General features: G+C 41.5%; 1 long non-coding RNA gene across 1 annotated transcript in view; it reads right to left on the bottom strand.

Annotated features, from left to right (window-relative positions):
• Window positions 1–380: 380 nt before the first annotated feature.
• LOC120398690 overlaps window positions 381–18,358 on the bottom strand; it is a 33,959-nt gene continuing 15,981 nt past the window's right edge. Inside the window, exon 3 of the long non-coding RNA XR_005594632.1 lies at window positions 381–1,650. This is a non-coding gene — a long non-coding RNA (uncharacterized LOC120398690). The remainder of the gene's footprint in view (window positions 1,651–18,358) is intronic.

Genomic DNA, 18,358 nt, shown 5'->3' with positions numbered 1-18,358 from the left:
GGTATCACTAGGAAGCTCACCTCCTCTTTAGGCTAATTCCTCTCATATACACAATGGACCAAGTTCACAGCCAGCATAAGACGGTGGAGTTCTACTGAATTTCGTGGAGTTGTGTCCACTTAACCCAGAATTTAATTTGGCACCGTGTGTACATTCCAATGTAAAATCTAATCAGACACTGAAAGCTGCATTAGGGCTTTTTATTCTTGTTGGTGGTGACATTCATAGGGTTTTCTACAGGAAAGGGAGTGTGGGTTTATTGCTGTGGAGGAGTTGTTGACTCTTTTAAAATAAGGTATAATGCCCCCGTTAGTTTATTACTGCCTTATAGCATTAATCAGAGGATTCGTTTAAGAACATGAAACATATTTGTCCAAGAATATTGTTATAATGTACTAAATTGTGTCTTTAATGCCCATAACTCAACAATGTCTCTCCTTTTAACAAACTCACAGACAGCAAAGCATTTGAATAATGGATTCTCGGAAAATTGCTGTCATAGGGGGACCTCTTCAGAAAAAAACAGGAAATCATACAATGTTAACAGAACATACTGGGCTTCATGAAAGTCAAAAGCATTGCCAAGATGCAGATCAGGACGCATAGAGTGAAATCCTAGCTCTCACAGAGAAAAGAAGAGCTATTCTCATACAGAGATTCTTTTAGAAAATTGTGTGCAAAATGACTGATAGACAGGTAGGCACTCAAATACTACAGTGATGGCCAGGATAGAAAAACCTGCATAGCACAGAATTCATAGTTCATATAGATAATGCAATAGAAGGGGTTCTGCTAATAATTTTATATTCATCATTCTTTTTTTAACAAAATGAAATGCAACTGTTGGTACTTGCAATCAGGATCAGAGAGTAATAAAGGAAAAGTTTACATATTCAAAAGATTTAAAAGTAAGACCAATGCTGTCAAGTATAGCTCCCCATTAATTACAATAAGATCCATACGTATACCTCAGGTCAGAATTCGGCCCATTTTGTTAACTTGTCATCTTGTCCATAGTATTTACTAGAGCTGCAGAAATGCTGCAAAAAGTTCCCATAACTATCCATTCAATTTTTTAAACAAAAGTTTTCTTTGAGGGTATTCTCACCCCTTTTTTTATTTGATCTCAGTGTACACTCTAACAAACAAGTGTACTGGAATGGTCACCAAACCAACCAACTGAACGTGAATATTGTAGAATATTTATAAACTGAATTTTGAATTTGTATACCTGTTTATTTTCACCGGGCACCTGATCTGATCATACCATGTGATTGAATGTGTCCAATCAAAACAGCTCAAATGTCAAATGCTGAATATTCAAAATGGACAGCATTGGAACAAGTTACAAACTAATGCAATACAGAACATACTGGGCTTCATGAAAGTCAAAAGAATTGCCGAGATACAGAACAGGAAGTATAGAGTGAAATTGCAGGGAAGGAGTATATCCCTCTATCTGGCTAGAAGAAACATCATAGTTGCCAGCCTTGTGCATAGGAATTTTCAGGTTAGTGGGAATGAGACAAATGTGGGGAATTAACTAATTCCTCCCTCTCCTCCCAGCACATTGAAGGGTTTTGGTGGAGGAAGCTAGATGTGAGGCAGGTGGAGAAGAGTCAGTCAGTCTCTACAGTAATGTGGAGGGTGCTGGAAGAGAAAAAACAAGAGAGGGTTCTCTTATTCTTGGAATTTTGCAGAAGTGAACCATGTGTTACACCATAACTGAACTTTGAAACAGTAAGTTCACTTTGAACTTCAAGTGACGGTAACCCTGATGTTTGACCTTTAAAGGGGCAGAACATACTTCATTTACAATGAACCATAACATGGAGGTGTTTAAACTCTACCTAGGGATGCTGAATTCAGTGATCTGACTGCCTGTCATGGCAGCTCTTTCCAGAAAGCAAGTACTATTTTTTCCATTTTACTTGTGCATTTGACAGCATATCATAGTCAGTTTCATTGCGTCTCCTGCACAGTCAGATAGTTAGTTTCCCCTGTAGTTTGTATGGATTTCCACACAGCAATGGGGAAAAGAAAAAAATTCCTCAAAAAAAACCCAACCATATAAAATGTCATTGTAGAAACAAACATGGGGCAGATGTAAACCTGAAACTAATTTAAAGAATTTTTTTAACTGACTAGATTTCAAGCTGACTGCACCCCTTTAATTCTGAAATTCCTGACTTTGGTTGGTGTAAGCCCTACACATGCCCTTCCTTACATGTCATCTTGGTGTTGTTCAGTATGGTTACTTTGTACTCCTGGGTTTCCTTCAACTCTAACAGTTTATCAACCATCCCGGTATTAGTTTTCCTTTACAAAGTTCATCACTAGAATTGACAGGAAACAAACTGCATATAAAATTGAACACAATGGCTAAGCAATTTCCCTGTAATGCTTTAAATCTTGTGTTTAAATGTTTTGAGGTCACTTGATAAGCACATTTTAAAATTATTACACTAGTGAATGGCACAAGCAATTATTACATCCTATCAGTCACTCCAATATAGTGATAGATGCATCCTAGGAAAGGATTAATTTCTTGCCCTGAAAACGAAAACATATTTGTCAGTAATTATCAATATCAGACCAGATCGTTCCATCAATTTTTAAGTAGAAAACTCCACTTATATTAATAGGGATTTCTGCTTGTAAAGTGATGGCATGATACAGTCCATTATTATTACTGAAGCAGTCGATACAATTATATGGTGTTGATTATTGAGCTATAATGATATAACAGCACTATACCTAGCAATATCAGTAGCAATAATAGTAATGCAAATACTAGTAGCAAAGACATCTGTTTACATGGTAAGTCCCTTGGGCAATGATAGGGTGACCAGATGTCCCGATTTTATAGGGACAGTCCCGATTTTTGGGTCTTTTTCGTATATAGGCTCCTATTACCCCCCACTTCTTGTCCCGATTTTTCACACTTGCTGTCTGGTCACCCTATATTTTGCACATTGCTGAATACACTCGTGGCATTTAAAAATAAGAATAAGAATAAATCCAAAAGACCTACTGAGGATTTAGTAAAGATTTGCTTTTTGTGTCAATTACTTGTCTGGTTTTTATTTTGTTAGTGACAAACTTACTTTGAAAGTTATTGTAAATGTATGAAAAAAGAAAAGAAATGCATAAAAATTTGATTGAGAGATATTAATTAGCACATATTGATAACATAATTAGTATTTCTTTAATACTTTCATTTCATTTTACACTCTTGCTTAAATTTAAGGAATCTGGTGTAGTTAAATAATTCGCTTTGCACACCCCAAATGAAAAACAACACAAAATACTGGAAATAATTACCTATACATTGAAATGGTTTACTAAATCAAACAGACCTTATTGGTCATCTGAGTGTCAATATGTGGAGCAAATGCAGAGAAAGCAGTGAAAAGAAGGTCCAAACCTCATAAGCAGAAATTTTCAAAACCTGATTTGTTATGAATGAATGAATGAGATTATTACTATTATTTACTTTCAATATTACTATTGTTATTCTGGATTATTTCAGTGGTTTTACTGATGTTAATTTCTATCACTGTATTTTAATTCTTGATCTAATAATAGAAAAAATAGCTGGAACTAAAACAAAAATATAGCTTTATTAATATCCCAGCTGAAGATAAAAATACACAGACATATGCATACATAAAAGATATAGTTACATATAGACTGAGTGCATAGCATCTATATCAGCATCGATACAAACATATATACACAAAGTCTATATAATGAGTGTATATATAGATTATATAATGATATAGAGAAGTATACTGTATATAGATCTCTCTATAAATATGCTTTACAACTGTATTTATGATGTCTGTATACAGAGAAAAAGAATGGTGACAAAAGTGATAAATGTATATATTATGTATGCTAGACATTGTGCTGAAGTTTTGCTTCTGCCCCAGCAATTAAAGAAAAACAAAGGTTATCAATGTGTTAAAAAGAAATACTTTTTAATAACTAGATAATTTTAAGATGTTAGGTTCATACCATCTGTTAATCTTAGTTGTGATTAAAGAGGTAATCCTAATGCCCATTATTCCTAATGACAAGACCAAGCAGGCTTAAAGCATTAGCCGTCGGAGGCCAAAGAGAAGAAGCAATGAAGGATATCAGCAATCTTAGCCACAATTGAGGAATTGGCCCGTCCTCCACACAACAAAAGTGATACAAAAGAATTACACCCTCACTAAGGTCTATTTCCTCGTATAATCACACAAAATGATTTTTCTTAAATATGATAATAAATCACAGCAAAAAATCAATGTGGCAGGGCCCAACTGCTATGGCCTGATAACGCATCAATCAATATTTAGTATTTAGATTTTAATTAATACATAGCAGAGCAGAGGCCTTTTAAGAGAGAAATATTATCTCAGATAAAAAATCCTGCACTGTTAGCATGCAAAAGTTGTAGCTCATATCTGTCATTGATCAATCTGCGGGAGTTGTGATTAAAAACCCTTGAAAATATCAGACAAGAGCATAAAACAGATTGAGCCAAAGTGAGTATGTTGTAGGGATCTTGGTGTGCACAGCCACTAGCACAGGATGCTGGGTTAACTTTAGACAGAGAACTGAACACTGTGAATGGAGCACAAATTCTATTCCCTGAGCATTGCTGAGCAGCACTTTAACAAATGTGTGAAATTTACTGTGCTTGAGATAACAGCTAACAAATATATTACTGGGCTGAAGAAAGAACTTTTGGTTATAGAGCTTTAACCTTTTCCTCACACACTCCCTGTCCTGAGCCTAAGAATTTGCACGATCAAAAATTAAGACAGGAACATAAGTTTTTGACTAAAGATGATGTCCCATGGCTTTGTTTTTCTATGTATATTACTGGTTTCACCTAAGAAGAGGGAAGTCAAATTGGAAAATGTGAAGTGATACATATTTTCACACTCTCTAATCCATTTTAGCCAATTTCTAGATCAGTTTCCCCCTTTTTTGTTTTTTATTGTTTGTGTTTTTTGGGGGAGAGGGTTTGTTTTGTTTTGTTTTTTGTTTCCATGACACTAACATTGTTGTCTTCATGGTTTACTAGTTTTCAGGGTTTTTTTAAAAAAACATTAAATACATATTTATGCTTATTTTGAGGCTAATCCAACTTCTTCTGAAGACAGTAGCAAAATGGCTTCAGTGGGAGTACGATCAAGCCCTCTAGTCTCTGTTTATCCTCTGTGGTACTTTACAGACTCTGCAGCTGGAGGCCACTCTGTTCTAAGAGGGAAGATTCCCCCTCAAGGGTGGCCATTTAAAGGTTCTATAGTTGTCCATTGCTTCCCTCTTTCAGTCTGTAGCTCCCTGCTATCTGATAGTGATCTGTAGTAAGTACATTCTAGAATCTAGGGAAGGAAGTCATCAGAGGCCTGAGCATGCTCAGTACCTCCCTAATGTGCAGAACTGATTGGGGCAAGGATTGTGCCTTCCTTTATGTTTGTATAGTGCCTACTATATTTTGGGATGGGTTTTCCCTGGCTGAGTCAAGAAAGACATGGGAGAATTTGAGAAAAGCCATAGCCCCAGAATTCTCCCTCTGTCTGCCCCGCTCCAACCATGATTAAAATATTTGAACTCCCTGCCCCACCCTCCTAATCACAATTAGTTTTTTCTTTGCTTCCCCTTCCAGACCTGGCCTCCATACCTATCCCTATCCTTCCTACGTGCAACCATAGACAGGAGCTAGTAGCAGCTCCTGTAACTTGCTTAGCATCAGAGGGAATATAGGAAGAGAGAAATAGACCAGGAATAGAAAATACTGGAAGATCAGTTTGTTTATATTTTCCCCTGTGCCTCCAGGCTGAACTGTTCCCTGAGTAGGATGTTGTGGTGCATATGGATCTGTAACTGTTATGATTCTGCACCTTACATTTTAGAGGACTCTGCTTTCTGTAGCAATTGCGACCATTTGTATGATCAGTTCAGTGCACAGTGTAATAGGACAGGCACCCCAGGCACCCTCTGAGGGAGGTTTCACTTTGTTCTTTTTAGTCTAACCATGGAACAGGACATCCCTGAATGGAGAAAGGGGGGGAGGAATTAGAGATGGCTCCCACCAGAGGGCCTGAATGAGCTGGAACCGCCACTGCCACAATGAGGAGCAGGGTGCTGTGGAGTTGATGCCTTGAGCTCTTTTCACTGCCCTCAGTGGCTTGTTGGTCAGATAGGAAGTGGAAGCAGCATCAGCAGCTGCAGCTGCAGCTTAACAGCTCTTGCTGAGGAGCCATGGAATGACCAGGAAAGAGGAGGAACACCCCTCAGCAGCAGCCTGAGAGATGACTCAACTGACAAAACCCAGGACTTGTAATGTCCCAGGAAGAGTTAAAGATATTCCTGGACAGGTACATCAAAAAGGGACAATGCTGGGAAAACCTGGACAGATAGTGAACTCCTATTGTAGGTAGGATTGCTGAGTAGTGGAGGGGAGGGGTTTTTCCCTCTTCCCCCTTGGCCCATAGGTTCCCTGAGTGGGGTTTTCCTTCTCTCCAGCCCCATTATCACTGTACCTCAAAGAGATAGTCTACCTAAGAAATCTCCACTATTCACCCTCCCCCTGTAATGACAGGGCCATAGGCAGCCTTGCCTAATTGCAAGGGCAGGAGACTGGCTTAATGGCTGGAACAGAGGCAGTCATGCCTAATGACCAAGTCAGGAGTCAAATTATTAAGTCCAAGAGGTGAGCCAGACCCAGGGGTCAGAACCATGGTCAGAAGCCAAATGCAAAGTACAGGGAGTAAGCCAAAGCTGAGAGCCAGAAACCAGGAGCCAACGGTGAGAGCCATTGTCAAGAGACGAATGGCAAGTCCAAGGAGCAAGCTGGAGCCAGGAATCAGGGATCAGAGCCAGAGTATTGGCAGGAGCAGGGCAGGTGAGCCAGGAGTCGAATAAGGGACAAGCATCAGGGATCTGGAGCAAGAAGCAGCTGAGCAGTGAACAGCAGAGAGGCAAACAGAAGGAGTTTGCCTGGGATCCCTCTGAGCAGAGGTACGCTAAGTGCTGCAGTAGGGGGACTGCGCTGGTGAGTATCTGAGTGTCTGTTGGGGGGGCAGTTTGGCAGTTTGACTGTGTGCTTGATTGTTTGATTGCTTGTTTGACCAGTTTGATTTGGGAGTGCTTTGTTCCAGCTGGGCCTGACTGTTATAAAAAGGCAGTCAGCTGCGAACCAGCTGAGCAGCGAACAGCAGAGAGGCAAACAGAAGGAGTTTGCCTGGAGAGAGCTCTCAGAAGGAAGAGACCATGGATGTTGAGCGATCTGCCGTTGTGACCTGCACAGGATGCGCCATGTTTGTCTTCCTTCCACAGGATAGAAGCAACTTTGTCTGTACAAAGTGCAAGCTGATCTCCATATTGGAAGAGAAGATTCAAGGTCTGGAGAAACAGATATCAACCCTGCGTTCCATAAAAGAAAATGAGGATTTCCTGGATAGACGTCAGGATCAGCTTCAGCGGCCACAATGTTCTGAAGATTCAGAGCAGGCTACGCAGCGGGGACAGAAGGCCAGCGAGGATAGTTGGCGGCATGTGACTTCCAGAAGAGGAAAGAGTACCAGAAATGTCCATGTACCAGTAACACAGATGCAGGTGAGCAACCGTTTTCATGTTCTCTCCGCAGGTACTAGTGCAGAGAGTGGAGTGGATGATACATCTGAGGGAACAGAGCAGAAGGAGACTCCACTGATTGGAAGGCATGAGATGCACTGTCCTAGGAATGGGGGTTCCACAACCACCACTCCCAGGAGGAGGAGGAGGGTGGTAGTGGTCGGGGACTCTCTCCTCAGGGGGACTGAGTCATCTATCTGCCGCCCTGACCGGGAAAACCGAGAGGTGTGCTTCTTGCCAGGGGCTAGGATTCACGATGTGACGGAGAGACTGCCGAGACTCATCAAGCCCTCGGATCGCTACTCCTTCCTGCTTCTCCATGTGGGCACCAATGATACTGCCAAGAATGACCTTGAGCATATCACTGCAGACTATGTGGCTCTGGGAAGAAGGATAAAGGAGTTTGAGGCGCAAGTGGTGTTCTCGTCTATCCTCCCTGTGGCAGGAAAAGGCCAGGGTAGAGACCGTCGAATCATGGAAATCAACGAATGGCTACGCAGATGGTGTCGGAGAGAAGGGTTTGGATTCTTTGACCATGGGATGGTCTTCCAAGAAGAAGGATTGCTAGGCAGAGACGGGCTTCACCTCATGAAGAGAGGGAAGAGCATCTTTGCAAGCAGGCTGGCTAACCTAGTGAGGAGGGCTTTAAACTAGGTTCACCGGGGGAAGGAGACCAAAGCCCCGAGGTAAGTGGGGAAGTGGGATACCGGGAGGAAGCACAAGCAGGAGACTGCAAGAGGGGAGGACTCCTGTCTCAGACCGAGAAAGCGGGACAATCAGCGAGTTATCTTAAGTGCCTATACACAAATGCAAGAAGCCTGGGGAACAAGCAGGGAGAACTAGAAGTCCTGGCACAGTCAGGGAATTATGATGTAATTGGAATAACAGAGACTTGGTGGGATAACTCACATGATTGGAGTACTGTCATGGATGGATATAAACTGTTCAGGAAGGACAGGCAGGGCAGAAAAGGTGGGGGAGTTGCGTTGTATGTAAGTGAGCAGTATGACTGCTCAGAGCTCCAGTATGAAACTGCAGAAAAACCTGAGTGTCTCTGGATTAAATTTAGAAGTATGAACAACAAGGGTAATGTCGTGGTGGGAGTCTGCTACAGACTACCAGACCAGGGGGATGAGGTGGACGAGGCTTTCTTCCAGCAACTAACAGAAGTTGCTAGATCACAGGCCCTGGTTCTCATGGGTGACTTTAAATCACCCCGATATCTGCTGGGAGAGCAATACAGCAGTGCACAGACAATCCAGGAAGTTTCTGGATAGTGTAGGGGACAATTTCCTAGTGCAAGTGCTGGAGGAACCAACTAGGGGAAAAGCTCTTCTTGACCTGCTGCTCACAAACAGGGAAGAAATAGTAGAGGAAGCAATAGTGGATGGGAACCTGGGAGGCAGTGACCATGAGAAGGTCGAGTTCAGGATCCTGACACAAGGAAAAAAGGAAAGCAGTAGAACAGAGACCCTGGACTTCAGAGAAGCAGACTTCAACTCCCTCAGGGAACTGATGGGCAAGGTCCCCTGGGAGAATAACATGATGGGGAAAGGAGTTGAGGAAAGCTGGCTGTATTTTAAAGAAACCTTATTGAGCTTGCAGGAACAAACCATCCCAATGTGTAGGAAGAAAAGTAAATATGGCAGGTGACCAGCTTGGCTTAACAGTGAAATCCTTGCTCGTCTTAAAACACAAAAAAACAGCTTACAAGAAGTGGAAGATTGGACAAATAACCAGGGAGGAGTATAAAAGTATTGCTCAGGCATGCAGGTGTGAAATTAGGAAGGCCAAATCACACTCAGAGTTTCAGCTAGCCTGAGATGTTAGGAGTAACAAGAAGGGTTTCTTTAGGTATGTTAGCAACAGGAAGAAAGTCAAGGAAAGTGTGGGCCCCTTGCTGAATGTGGGAGGGAACCTAGTGACAGAGGATGTGGAGGAAGCTAGTGTACTCAATGCTTTTTTTGCCTCTGTCTTCACAGACAAGGTCAGCTCCCAGACAGCTGCACTCTGCAGCAAGGTATGGGGAGGAGGTGACCAGCTCTCTGTGAAGAAAGAAGTAGTTCGGGGCTATTTAGGAAAGCTGGATGAGCACAAGTCCATGGGGCCGGATGCGCTGCATCCGAGGGTGCTAAAGGAGTTGGCCGATAAGATTGCAGAGCCATTGGCCATTATCTTTGAAAAATCATGGCGATCGGGGGAGGTCCCGGATGACTGGAAAAAGGCTAATGTAGTGCCCATCTTTAAAAAAAGGAAGAAGGAAGATCCAGGGAACTACAGGCCAGTCAGTCTCACCTCAGTCCCTGGAAAAATCATGGAACAGGTCCTCAAAGAATCAATCCTGAACCACTTAAAGGAGGGGAAAGTGATCAGGAACAGTCAGCATGGATTCACCAAGGGCAAGTCATGCTTGACTAACCTAATTGCCTTCTATGAGTTGATAACTGGCTCTGTGGATGAGGGGAAAGCAGTGGATGTGCTATTTCTGGACTTTAGCAAAGCTTTTGATACAGTCTCCCACAGTATTCTTGCCAGCAAGTTAAAGAAGTATGGGCTGGATGAATGGATGGTAAGGTGGATAGAAAACTGGCTAGATGGTCGTGCTCAACGGGTAGCGATCAATGGCTCCATGTCTAGTTGGCAGCCGGTATCAAGTGGAGTACCCCAAGGGTCGGTGCTGGGGCCGGTTTTATTCAATATCTTCATTAACGATCTGGAGGATGGTGTGGACTGCACCCTTAGCAAGTTTGCAGATGACACTAAACTGGGAGGAGTGGTTGATACGCTGGAGGGTAGGGATAGGATACAGAGAGACCTAGACAAATTAGAGGATTGGGCCAAAAGAAATATGATGAGGTTCAACAAGGACAAGTGCAGAGTCCTGCACTTAGGACGGAAGAATCCCATGCACTGCTACAGACTAGGGACCGAATGGCTGGGCAGCAGTTCTGCAGAAAAGGACCTATGGGTTACGGTGGACGAAGAGCTGAATATGAGTCAACAGTGTGCCTTTGTTGCCAAGAAGGCTAATGGCATTTTGGGTTGTATAAGTAGGGGCATTTCCAGCAGATCGAGGGATGTGATCATTCCCCTCTACTCAGCACTGGTGAGGCCTCATTTGGAGTACTGTGTCCAGTTTTGGGCCCCATACTACAAGAAGGATGTGGACAAATTGGAGAGAGTCCAGCGGAGGGCAACAAAAATGATTAGGGGGCTGGAGCACATGACTTATGAGGAGAGGCTGAGGGAACTGGGATTGTTTAGTCTGCAGAAGAGAAGAATGAGGGGGGATTTGATAGCTGCTTTCAACTACCTGAAAGGGGGTTCCAAAGAGGATGGATCTAGACTGTTCTCAGTGGTAGAAGATGACAGAACAAGGAGTAATGGTCTCAAGTTGCAGAGCGGGAGGTTTAGGTTGGACATTAGGAAAAACTTTCTCACTAGTAGGGTGGTGAAGAACTGGAATGGGTTACCTAGGGAGGTAGTGGAATCTCCTTCCTTAGAGGTTTTTAAGGTCAGGCTTGACAAAGCCCTGGCTGGGATGATTTAGTTGGGTTTGGTCCCGCTTTGAGCAGAGGGTTGGACTAGATGACCTCCTGAGGTCCCTTCCAACCCTGAGATTCTATGATTCTATGAAGGGAGCTGAGAATGAAAGCAGGACCAGAAACACCGCTGCAGGTATGGAACACACTTGAGCAGCTGAGGACCAACAGTTGGGCAGGGCTGAAGACTGTGCCTGCTGGAGTCTTCAGCCAATCAGGAGTCTGACTCACTTCCTACTGTTTCCAGCAGAAACAAAGAAGCCCAGCCCATGGCAGTCATGGGCTGCAGCTGCACCGACTAGTTACCTCATTTCTGTATATAGTTCATGTTCATAATAAACAGTATTCTTGCTGGCAAGTTAAAGAAGTATGGCTGGATGAATGGACTATAAGGTGGACAGAAAGCTGGCTAGATCATCAGGCTCAATGGGTAGTGATCAATGGCTCCATGTCTAGTTGGCAGCCGATATCAAGCAGCATGCCCCAAGGATTAGTCCTGGGGCTGGTTTTGTTCAATATCTTCATTAATGATCTGGAGGATGGCGTGTACTGCAAGTTTGCAGATGACACTAAACTGGGAGGAGTGGTAGATACGTTGGAAGGTAGGGATAGGATACAGAGGGACCTACACAAATTAGAGGTTTGGGCCAAAAGAAATCTGATGAGGTTCAACAAGGACAAATGCAGAGTCCTGCACTTAGGACAGAAGAATCCCATTCACTGCTACAGACTAGGGACCGAATGGCTAGGCAGCAGTTCTGCATAAAAGGAACTAGGGGTTACAGTTGACGAGAAGCTGGATATGAGTCAACAGTGTGCCCTTGTTGCCAAGAAAGCTAATGGAATTTTGGGCTGTATACGTAGGGGCATTGCCAGCAGATCGAGGGATGTGATCATTCCCCTCTATTCGACATTGGTGAGGCCTCATCTGGAGTACTGTGTCCAGTTTTGGGCCCCACACTACAAGAAGGATGTGGAAAAATTGGAACGAGTCCAGCAGCAAACAAAAATGATTAGGGGGCTGGAGCACATGACTTATGAGGAGAGATTGAGGGAGGTGTTACCTAGGGAGGTGGTGGAATCTCCTTCCTTAGAGGTTTTTAAGGTCAGGCTTGACAAAGCCCTGACTGGGATGATTTAGTTGGGGATTGGTCCTGCTTTGAGTAGGAGGTTGGACTAGATGACTCCTGAGGTCCCTTCCAACCCTGATATTCTATGATAAAGGGTTTATATTGACATGTCTGCTCATCAGTAAGATACAACCTCTTCCTCCTTTTTCTCTTGTCCAAGGATTGACCTCCCCAGAGAAGATCTTTGTTTTCCTGCAGCCCAAGAAAATTCCCTCTTGCCCAGTCCTCAGCCTCTGCAAAATAGGGCTGCAAGGATCTTCCCCTTCCCTCAGGGAGATAGGAGTATCTTTTATTTTCTCAACCTTTGAGTAGGGCTTCAGTTTCAAAACTCCCATTTCACAACAGTTCATGTCACTCACAAGCCTTGAACTTCATGAGATTATTCATCTATCCCTATCCTAAACTGATCTGGTGCTCTGCCTGGGATCCAGGAGCTCTGTCCTGAGTAGTAAGCCTAAGTCTGATGCTAACCCACCTCCTTGGATCTGGACACAGAACCAGCCTTTGGGGCCTGAGGACCTGCTGCCACAGATCAGATTTAGGGGACCTATAAACGTAAATCACAATCTCATTTATGGTGAACTTCCAATGTGGAAAAAATGAGTTTGTGCTGGGCTTTGCTTCTTTATGATGCATCTTTACATTAACCCCTATGTTGACAACTCTGGCAATTTTATCACAAGTCTTTCAATATTTGTTGTGGTTATTTTGTCGTCCCTCCCTCACAAAGTTCCAGCTCTCAAAGTCACGTCATTAAGTGAGACTCTCAGATTTCATTTTAATTAGTAAGTTTCAAGCCCTCATGGTTGCAAGAAAAGCTTGAAAATGTGAACCCCAAAGGCTGAAAACTAGAAGACAAATAAAACAACCCAAAATACACTATTTTTAAGCCAACCTCATGATTTTGAGGCATTTGGCTCATTGTTTTGTATGCTTGAGGTTGGCAGTCCTGATAGTGACACTATATGTTGCAACATCTAAAAAAATATAACCTGATAAAGAAGACAAGTTGCTATGGAAGATACTCCCAATAATTCAAAGAGAAATATTAACATTCTCTCATATGTTTATAGTAACGTTGGTTTTCCTAAATTATTTATCAGGATGATAGTATTATCTAGTGGTTAGAACAAGGGTCTGGAACCAGGATGCCTCTCTGTGACTCAGTTTACCACTGGGTAAAGTGGTTATTACAATACTTACCTACCTTGTAGGGTGTTTTGAAGTTTAACTAATTGATTTTAATGATTGTAAACTGCTATGACAGCTTGGCTGAATGGTACAATGGTATGTGCCAAGTGTCATGCATTCTGGGCCTGACCCTCTAGTGCCTTGTAGTCATTGCTACCATCTTTTACAAGTGAGGGAAGAATTTTGATTTTGTAGCACTTTGCACTCACAAATGTTAATGACTACATAAGGGCAAGGCAATGGGGAATCAGGCCCAGTATTTCTTGTATTTGCAGAAAAAGTATGAAGAGGGCATCTATATATGCCCCAGTTTTAGAGATTAGCTTGGTATAAATGCTTAGACAGACAGGTTTGTGTATGTAACAGGTTCACAAGAAGACTGATAAGATGCACCTTTTAATACATTTGTTTGTTTTAAGTGTTCTGGTCTTCTTCAGACCAATACCACTTTGCCACTGTCTCACTGCTGACTAGGGTCCCCTGATGCCCTAATTCCAATCTACTGTCACTCATTGCAGTCAGTCAGTAGCGTTACAAGGTCAGCTGAGACATGGATTTCTAATAAGATTAAGGCTCATCAGTATGGTTTTAGCCTTTTCCTTTTCTGAGGCAGAGGAACAGTATTACTCATCTTAGCAAGACTTCTAGTTATATCTCAAAGCACCTGCTGCATTCCTACATGTAATAACCCCTGCCTTTCTCCCCGACCAAGGAATCTGCTATTCTACTCTTTCTTCTATATCAATCTGAATATACAATTTGTGTAAAATCTTAAATGAAAACAAAAAGCAAATGTTATGGGTGTGAGGTTGTTTTGAAGGATTTTACTCTATGGAAGTTAGAAATATTTCAGTCTACATGTGCTGAAAAACTAACCACCAAAGGAGAGAGTCAATATCAGTACTTGAAAGATGATATCAAGGAGATGCTTTCCACAGTATTTCTTCTTAACTTTCTGACGTGCTACAATTCATGCCCTTCAGCAATTGAGTAGAGTTACAAATCCTTGTATTTTTGGATGCAATACCTTTCTTCAGTACAAATTGCTTGAAATGGTCAGGCATACAGACTTCCTTATCTATTCAGATGGGTTCATGTTAGTATGAACTTTTCTTGTACATTTCACTGTAAAGAGGTGTTATACCTTTTCTTTGGTGTAGTAGCCTTAGGTTTCATGCTGGTGGTTGACAGACTGGACTTGTCAAGTGGCTGCCACAGAAATCTAGGGAAGACTTTTCACCCGCTTTCTATAGGAAAGTCAAGTGCCCTGTCCTCTTTTCCACCCAAACTCCAGATACTATCTCTCTGAGAGACAGCTAGATTTTGAATCCCACAGGGAGAATCCATGCCTCTTGACAGATTAATTGTGACACCTCCCAGACTGCCTGCAAACTGGCAGACAACTCAGTTTGCCAAATGTCGACATTGTCTAATTGGCATTTCAGCCCTCTTCTCATTTTTAATGGACATGAAAAACATCCAGCCAGCAGAATGGTGAAGCAGCAGCATTGCTGCATTGTTCTCATACTCAGGAGGCCTCAGGGCTCTATTGGCCAGCTGTGGATTGGCACTAGCATCCTGTGCGAAGGCAGGTACTTGAAAGCTCCGGACCTACTGGGGGGAAAGTATGACCCAGGGACAAGGGGAATGGGAAAGAAATTAAATGGAAGGCACCAACTGCTAAAGTAAGTTGGTTACAAGGCTGTCCAAGGCCTCCACTGACCTGGTACAGAAAGAACTACTATCCCTTTTGGAAGAAAGGGCTCACCATGAACAAGGAAAGGGTTGCTATAAATGTACTGAACAATAAAAAGTCACAAGATACATTATATTCAAAGATAGCACACCTTCATATGAAGAATTCAGAGTAAAGCACACAAAGCCAGCCATCTGTTAAAACAGCTGAGAGACGGCAACTCATGCATTACTGTGGCTGTCTATTCATTCATAATTGTTCCCCACATCTCAAGAAATAGATCTGGTTCTCTTTTTCATATCTATCGCTTGGCCTGTCAGAGCTGTAGTAGATTACTTTTTCCTCACTGTACTAAACTGTGGTTTTCCAAATAAATTATTACACCACTCTTGGCTTGCAGCAGTAGTGTGGCAGAATGGATAAACAATTCACGTGGCTCAACCATCACTCTAAATCTTCATCAGACACTGTTTCAGTGGCTGCACCCCTTTATCTTAAACATGTCATTCCTAATTTCCTGTCACAGGGTCTCTCCACATTATTTCATATTGTTTTAAATTGCACTACACATGTCCATGAAAAACTGACTGTACAAAACACTGCCTGAATTGACTAAATGAGGTGTGTGCGGGGTGGGAGGGAGGTGGCTAGGGAGAGTCAGGGTTCTTACAGCTTTACTGTAATTAGTGTCACATAAGGTTTTTAAATCTTACCACTCTCCAAATAAAATGAATGGCAAAAAAAAGTCAAAGCTACCAGATAAATGCACTACATATTTAACAGTTATAATTAAGTTATTCTGTCAGTAACCCAGAGACTAAATGCAAGGAGATGCAGTAACACATATAATCAAGGTGGGTTTTTTCAGCAAAATAGGAAAAACTAAAGTTTGAAATTAATTTTTGTAATATAATGGTTTTACCTATTTTTATGCACCACCCCCCAATTTAAATATTATATTAATTACATGTAATTTAATTGGGCTAGAGTTTGATACGTTATACCATTTCTTTTGATAAACACACTTTCACAAGAACGTTATTAAAGACAGAAGATTTTTAAAAGCTTAACATCAAGAAAGATTTTAACGTGCTACTATAAAAGGATTTTCCTGTTTTAGTGAGAATTATGACATTATCCATCACTCTCTAACTAACCACATGTTAAGCATAAAACGAAAGCTTTTCTTCATTCTCAATAACATTTTCCATAATACCCCCTTCTAACTGCATGCAGGTGCATGTTTTCAGCCACTCTCCACAGTACCTTAACAATCATTACAAATCCCACTTATCTAAACTAGTGATTAAAAACCTTTAAGGAGAAGCTGTTTAATTAAAAGTAAAGTAGACATTTATTATGTGTTTAGTGTGCCAATTTTGCTATGACCCAAGAACCATTCTCTAATTAAATTTTGTAATTCTTTCAGATATTACAAGCACAATATGATAATGCAAAAGAAACATAACAGCTCATTCAGAACTCGTATGTGCACTTCTCAAGTATTAACAGGGCTGGATTTAAAACCTAATGCTTGATCCTGCCCCTGTTGAAGTCAGTGGAGATTTTTTCACCCATTCATTTAAAAAGAACCAGAATCAGGCCTTTATTGAGAACATAATTGCAGTCTGGGCCCATATAATCTCATTTACACCAGTATAAACCTGGAGTAAATTCCAATGACTTCAGTGGAATTACTCCAAACTTACACCAACATCACTGTAAACATAAGACACACTGCTGATTAGGAACACATAACTATTTACTACAGTCTTTTAGCATTCTTCCTTCTGCAATGACAATTCTTCCGACAAACATGCACACAGGGTGGGCCTGATTCTAAGCTCCCTTACCCCAGTCTGAATCGGGAATAACTCAGCTGAAATTAGTAGCCTTACACCAGGGAAAAACTGGTGTAAAATCAGAATTATGCCCTGCATGAGTATATATTTGTGTGTATGTAAATATATTGTATTATGTTATAAATATGTACAATACACACACACACAAAGTAAAACATAAGACCTGAGATCAATACACTGCCTTTGTGTTGATCAGAAAAGCATTTGTATTCTCCCAGTAATATTTTGAAGAATAACTTAAATCATTACTATAAAACATGAGCATGGTTGCACTGCTTTTCTGAGGCACAGGACACTGCCAGTCACGTGAGAACACACCTCTGTTGTTCAGTTTTTATTGTTATTACTTTAACAGTGACATTTGACCTCTTTAGCTGCTTGTGTGTAGTGAAGTGTTCCTAGCTCACACCTGGTGTCAGTAATAAAACACAGCATGCATAAATAATGAAGATATGTTTGTGAAACTTCACTAAGTGGCAACTGCCTGTGACAGAGACCCTGTTACTAGTACATACTGCAGTAAAGGCTTGTTAATGGAGACTGCTCAGCGGATGACAAAATGACCTAATTAAAGTTTATTCTAAATGGCATCAGGGTCATAAAAAGCAACAAAAGAGGAGGAAATGGCTTTTGGTGGGTTGAAAATATATTGTAATTTACATTATTACATCTACAAGTCTCTATTTTTTGCTATTTCCGGAGAATGTTGTATTCACTTGGGACAATATATATTTTAATTAAAAGAATGATTGACTGACTGATCAATTGGATGTTTATTATTATATTGAGAAGGGATAGCTAATGGTGTGCCACAGGACATCATTTCCATCAAAGATGTAGTAAGAATATCTGCTGAGAATGAGGATAAGGGAGACATTTCTCCTGTCAGTTACCGGATCAGAGACACTTAGAACTAATAAGAAATTTCAAATTTAAGTAGTCAGTCCATTTGGAGGGAAAGTACTTTCATATATGAAATACAGTGCATCTAGTGTAGGGTTTGTTTTATTCTGATTTAGATCAGGACTGAAACAATGGACCCCATGAGGACTAGATATATGGCACAATTTACAGAACAGTTATTTGATCTTGGATGCTCCTTTCATAGGAAAAGAAGTAGGGCTAGATCCACATAGGCATTTAGGTGCCTAAGTCAAACTTAAGATCCTCAAAATTCCTGCTCAGCTGTCACCTAACCATATAGGCTCCTAACATCCTTCAGCACTTATATTTCTGCTCTCAAAATGCCCTAGGCATTTAATATCTGCCAATGGGCATGTGTAATGCCACCTAAGTCCTGTC

The sequence above is a fragment of the Mauremys reevesii genome, linkage group 2 (genome assembly GCF_016161935.1).
Source record: "Mauremys reevesii isolate NIE-2019 linkage group 2, ASM1616193v1, whole genome shotgun sequence".
Taxonomy (NCBI): domain Eukaryota; kingdom Metazoa; phylum Chordata; order Testudines; family Geoemydidae; genus Mauremys; species Mauremys reevesii.
Note: the sequence above shows the minus strand (reverse complement) of the source record. Positions and strands in the feature narration are given on the sequence as shown.